The sequence below is a fragment of the Rana temporaria genome, chromosome 2 (assembly GCF_905171775.1).
Source record: "Rana temporaria chromosome 2, aRanTem1.1, whole genome shotgun sequence".
Classification (NCBI taxonomy): domain Eukaryota; kingdom Metazoa; phylum Chordata; class Amphibia; order Anura; family Ranidae; genus Rana; species Rana temporaria.
The window spans coordinates 33,919,294-33,925,505 of NC_053490.1; positions in this window are offsets into that span (position 1 = coordinate 33,919,294).

Genomic DNA, 6,212 nt, shown 5'->3' on the forward strand with positions numbered 1-6,212 from the left:
TATAAGGAGGGTTAGTGTTGGGGTTATAAGGAGGGTTAGTGTTGGGGTTATAAGGAGGGTTAGTGTTGGGGTTATAAGGAGGGTTAGTGTTGGGTTATAAGGAGGATTAGTGTTGGGGTTATAAGGAGGGTTAGTGTTGGGGTTATAAGGAGGATTAGTGTTGGGGTTATAAGGAGGGTTAGTGTTGGGGTTATAAGGAGGATTAGTGTTGGGGTTATAAGGAGGATTAGTGTTGGGTTATAAGGAGGATTAGTGTTGGGGTTATAAGGAGGATTAGTGTTGGGTTATAAGGAGGATTAGTGTTGGGTTATAAGGAGAATTTGTGTTGGGAATATAAGGAGGATTAGTGTTGGGTTATAAGGAGAATTTGTGTTGGGAATATAAGGAGGATTAGTGTTGGGGTTATAAGGAGGATTAGTGTTGGGTTATAAGGAGAATTAGTGTTGGGAATATAAGGAGGATTAGTGTTGGGTTATAAGGAGAATTTGTGTTGGGGTTATAAGGAGGATTAGTGTTGGGGTTATAAGGAGGGTTAGTGTTGGGTTATAAGGAGGGTTAGTGTTGGGGTTATAAGGAGGGTTAGTGTTGGGGTTATAAGGAGGGTTAGTGTTGGGGTTATAAGGAGGGTTAGTGTTGGGTTATAAGGAGGATTAGTGTTGGGGTTATAAGGAGGGTTAGTGTTGGGGTTATAAGGAGGATTAGTGTTGGGGTTATAAGGAGGGTTAGTGTTGGGGTTATAAGGAGGATTAGTGTTGGGGTTATAAGGAGGATTAGTGTTGGGTTATAAGGAGGATTAGTGTTGGGGTTATAAGGAGGATTAGTGTTGGGTTATAAGGAGGATTAGTGTTGGGGTTATAAGGAGGATTAGTGTTGGGTTATAAGGAGGATTAGTGTTGGGGTTATAAGGAGAATTTGTGTTGGGAATATAAGGAGGATTAGTGTTGGGTTATAAGGAGAATTTGTGTTGGGAATATAAGGAGGATTAGTGTTGGGGTTATAAGGAGGGTTAGTGTTGGGGTTATAAGGAGGATTAGTGTTGGGGTTATAAGGAGGGTTAGTGTTGGGGTTATAAGGAGGATTAGTGTTGGGGTTATAAGGAGGATTAGTGTTGGGTTATAAGGAGGATTAGTGTTGGGGTTATAAGGAGGATTAGTGTTGGGTTATAAGGAGGATTAGTGTTGGGTTATAAGGAGAATTTGTGTTGGGAATATAAGGAGGATTAGTGTTGGGTTATAAGGAGAATTTGTGTTGGGAATATAAGGAGGATTAGTGTTGGGGTTATAAGGAGGATTAGTGTTGGGTTATAAGGAGAATTAGTGTTGGGAATATAAGGAGGATTAGTGTTGGGGTTATAAGGAGAATTTGTGTTGGGGTTATAAGGAGGGTTAGTGTTGGGGTTATAAGGAGGATTAGTGTTGGGGTTATAAGGAGGATTAGTGTTGGGTTATAAGGAGGATTAGTGTTGGGTTATAAGGAGAATTTGTGTTGGGGTTATAAGGAGGATTAGTGTTGGGTTATAAGGAGAATTAGTGTTGGGAATATAAGGAGGATTAGTGTTGGGTTATAAGGAGAATTTGTGTTGGGGTTATAAGGAGGATTAGTGTTGGGGTTATAAGGAGGGTTAGTGTTGGGTTATAAGGAGGGTTAGTGTTGGGGTTATAAGGAGGGTTAGTGTTGGGGTTATAAGGAGGGTTAGTGTTGGGGTTATAAGGAGGGTTAGTGTTGGGTTATAAGGAGGATTAGTGTTGGGGTTATAAGGAGGGTTAGTGTTGGGGTTATAAGGAGGATTAGTGTTGGGGTTATAAGGAGGGTTAGTGTTGGGGTTATAAGGAGGATTAGTGTTGGGGTTATAAGGAGGATTAGTGTTGGGTTATAAGGAGGATTAGTGTTGGGGTTATAAGGAGGATTAGTGTTGGGTTATAAGGAGGATTAGTGTTGGGGTTATAAGGAGGATTAGTGTTGGGTTATAAGGAGGATTAGTGTTGGGGTTATAAGGAGAATTTGTGTTGGGAATATAAGGAGGATTAGTGTTGGGTTATAAGGAGAATTTGTGTTGGGAATATAAGGAGGATTAGTGTTGGGGTTATAAGGAGGGTTAGTGTTGGGGTTATAAGGAGGATTAGTGTTGGGGTTATAAGGAGGGTTAGTGTTGGGGTTATAAGGAGGATTAGTGTTGGGGTTATAAGGAGGATTAGTGTTGGGTTATAAGGAGGATTAGTGTTGGGTTATAAGGAGAATTTGTGTTGGGGTTATAAGGAGGATTAGTGTTGGGTTATAAGGAGGACTAGTGTTGGGGTTATAAGGAGGATTAGTGTTGGGTTATAAGGAGAATTTGTGTTGGGAATATAAGGAGGATTAGTGTTGGGTTATAAGGAGAATTTGTGTTGGGAATATAAGGAGGGTTAATGCTGGAGTTACAAGGAGGGTTATAAAGAGGGATGGTGTTGGGGTTATAAGGAAGGTTAAAGTAGAACTAAAGACAAAGCTTTTTCATTTTAGATAGTGTAAGTGGGGGTTATACCTCCTGTTAGATTTTGTGTCCCATTGTGGAGATTTTCCTTCACTTCCTGTCCCATAGCCAAAACAGGAAGTGAGAGGAGATTGCTCCACAGTGAGGGAATCCTTGGTGGTCACCAGTGTCACCAGAGCTAGTGTTATCATTGGAAGATTTCCACTCTATTCCTGTTCTGGTAACAACTCAACATTTGGGGGTTTCTTTCACTTTCACTCTCATTGATTACAGTAAACAGGAAGGTAATAGGGACACAGCAATAAAAACCTGACAGGGGTTCTAATCCCTCTCCACTCTATGCAACACAAAAAAACAAGCTTTGCCTTTAGTTGTACTGTAATGTTGGGATTATAAGGAGGTTTAATGTTGGGTTATAGGAGGGTTAATGTCACTCTGCTCTCTCCTTCTATCAGTATGTCCCTAATTAGTACATGAACACTGCAGCACAACTGATTGGTACCTTGTCTTCCTTCTCCTTTTCCCTGTCTGAGCTCTGGTGTACATAGGATTACAAAAGACTGGTACCAGGCCAAATCCAGGTACTTACACTACTTGCATTTAAAGATCAATTTTAATGTATTAATCAATACAGAGCTGCATTAATTTGTGTCTTTTTTTATCTGCCTGGAGTTTTAATTCCACTTCAGTACCATTGTGCTAAAATCTTTTTGTGTTTGTGGGGAAGTGGCACCATCTAGTGGCTCCGTGCAATATAGCAATTGTACACACATATCATCTCACTGGCCCAGATTCAGGTACATTTGCGCTTTATTTGCGGAGGCACAAGGCAACGATTTTGCCCTGCGACCCGCAAATATTTTGTGCTGCCCTCGATTCACGGAGCAGTAGCTCCGTAAATTGCGAGGGCGCGCGGGAAAAATTGCCCGGCGTAAGCGCGCGCAATGTAAATGATCCCGCCGGGGGCGGGAATCATTTAAATTAGGCGCGCTCCCGTGCCAAGCGTAGAGCGCATGCTCCGTCGGGAAACTTTCCCGACGTGCATTGCGGCAAATGACGTCGCAAGGACGTCATTTGCTTCAAAGTGAACGTGAATGGCGTCCAGCGCCATTCACGATTCACTGACGCAAACAACGTTGATTTTAAATATTCGCGACGCGGGAACGTGGGTATCCTATAGCATTGGCTGCGCCTGCTATTAGGATGTGTAACCTTACGCGAAACCCGACGTACGCAAACTACGTAATTTGCGTACGCAGGGCTCGCGCAACGTTGTGAATTGGTGTTAGTATGCAATTTGCATACTATACACAGATCACAATGGGAGCGCCCCCTAGCGGCCAACGCAAGAATGCAGCCTAAAATCTGCGTGGCATAAGAGCCTTATGCCACGCAGATTTTAGGCTGCAGTCGGCGTAGCGATGTTCCTGAATCAGGAGCATTCGCTACGCCGGAGCAAGTAAGCAATTGCGCTGTGTAACCTATGGTTACACAGGCGCAATTGCTTCTTGAATCTGGCCCACTATCCACAAACCTAAACTTTAAAAAATTAAAAGAGAACTAAATCCATCGATTTAACGGAATACAAAAAAAAATGTTAAATTCCGCGAACGACGACTGTCACATTGGTTGTGCTCCCAACCAACTGTCAAACCATCAGATGTCTGGTGTCAAAACACTGATCACATGTGCAGCATCAGAGCAGTTGCAAATCCAATAGTGGCCAAGATGGCCGCTTCCTTGACTGAAAAAGATGGGAGGGTTTAATTTTGCTTTAAATGTACATAACTTAAATGAAAAACATTGGTCAGAAAATAAAGTCCTGCTAGACCATTTCAGGCTGGCCCATTTTGTAGGTATAGCTACTGGGCCGGATTCAGAAATGACTTACGACGGCGTATCTCCAGATACGCCGTCGTAAGTCCAAATGTGCGCCGTCGTATCTATACGCGTATTCTTAAAACTAGATACGCCTGAAATTTGCCAAGATACGACCGACGTAAGTCGTCTACGCCGTTGTATCTTGGGTGCATATTTACGCTGGCCGCAAGGGGCGCTTCCGTCGATTTACGCGTCGAATATGCAAATGACCTAGATACGCCGTTTCACGAACGTACTTGCGCCCGTCGGATTTAGCTACGTCGTTTACGTTAGGCTTACGTCCGGCGTAAAGTTACCCCTGCTATATGAGGCGCAAGTAATGCAAAGGTATGGACGTCGGAAACGACGGAACAGCGTCGTATTTTACGGCGTTTGCGTAAGTCGTACGTGAATGGGGCTGGGCGTAAGGCCACTTTTTGCGATTCGGCACTTTGTCGCTTTAACTGACAATTGCGCTGTAGTGGGACGAGTCTCCCAAACAAAATTGACGTCCTTTTTCCCCACAAATAGAGCTTTCTTTTGGTGGTATTTGATCACCTCTGCGGTTTTTATTTTTTGCGCTATAAACAAAAATAGAGCGTAAAAACATATTTTTTCCTCAGTTTAGGCCAATACGTATTTTTCTTTACACTAACATCTCTCCATTCTATCACTCCGTGAGATGATCGCGGGTATGCCCGCAGGGATCGAGTCCACGGTACCCGCATGCGCGCTCACTAAAAAATTGCGGCGTGCGTGCCCGCAACAGCCGCTTCTTAAAGGGGACGTACATGCCCATGCCATGCTGCAGATGTATATGGGCGGGCGGCAAGCGGTTAAGGATCTTGGGAGGAAGGGGTCGGAGACACTGTTCTGGAACGGGAGAGGGGGAGGAGCCAGTGCTCTGACTAATTCACTTTTGTGTGTAAATTTCAGCTTGAGCTATTGATCTCTGTAAACAACAAGCCTAATTCAGCAGGAAGATGAAAAAATCTGGTAAACATGAAAAAAGAGAATGGGCTAGATTCAGTAAGAATCGCCTATCTTTAGGCGGGCGTAGCGTATCACATACACGATACGCCACCGTAACTTTGAGAGGCGAGTCCCGTATTCTGAAAGAATTTGCGCCCGAAGTTACGGCGGCGTAGCGTATATGGGCCGGCGTAAGCCCGCCTAATTCAAAATAGGCTGGTAGGGGGCGTGTTGTATGCTAATTAATCGTGACCCCACGTAATTGACGCTTTTAACGAACGGCACATGCGCCGTCCGTGAAAGTATCCCAGTGCGCATGCTCGAAATCACGCCGCAAATAGTCAATGCTTTCGACGTGAACGTAACTTACGCACAACCCTATTCGCGTACGACTTACGTAAACGACGCAAAATTCGACGCTGTCCCGACGTCCATACTTAACATTGGCTACGCCTCATATAGCAGGGGTAACTTTACGCCGGAAAAAGCCTTACGTAAACGACGTAAAACAATGCGCCGGGCGCACGTACGTTTCTGAATCGGCGTATCTAGCTCATTTGCATACTCTACGCGGAAATCAATGGAAGCGCCACCTAGCTGCCAGCGTAAATATGCACCCTAAGATATGACGGCATAGGAGACTTACGCCGCTCGTATCTAGGCAACATTGAGGCGTATCTGATTCTATTAATCAGGCGCCGAGATTCGGAGTTACGACGGCATATCTGGAGATACGCCGACGCAACCCCTTTATGAATCTAACCCAATGTCTAGTTAAAAATACACAAAAGTACTATGCATTCCCATAGCTCCCAACTGTCCCTGATTTTGAGGGACTGTCCCTGATTTGGAGCAATGTCCCTCTGTCCCTCATTCTCCTCATTTGTCCCTCATTTTGGTCTGATCTATA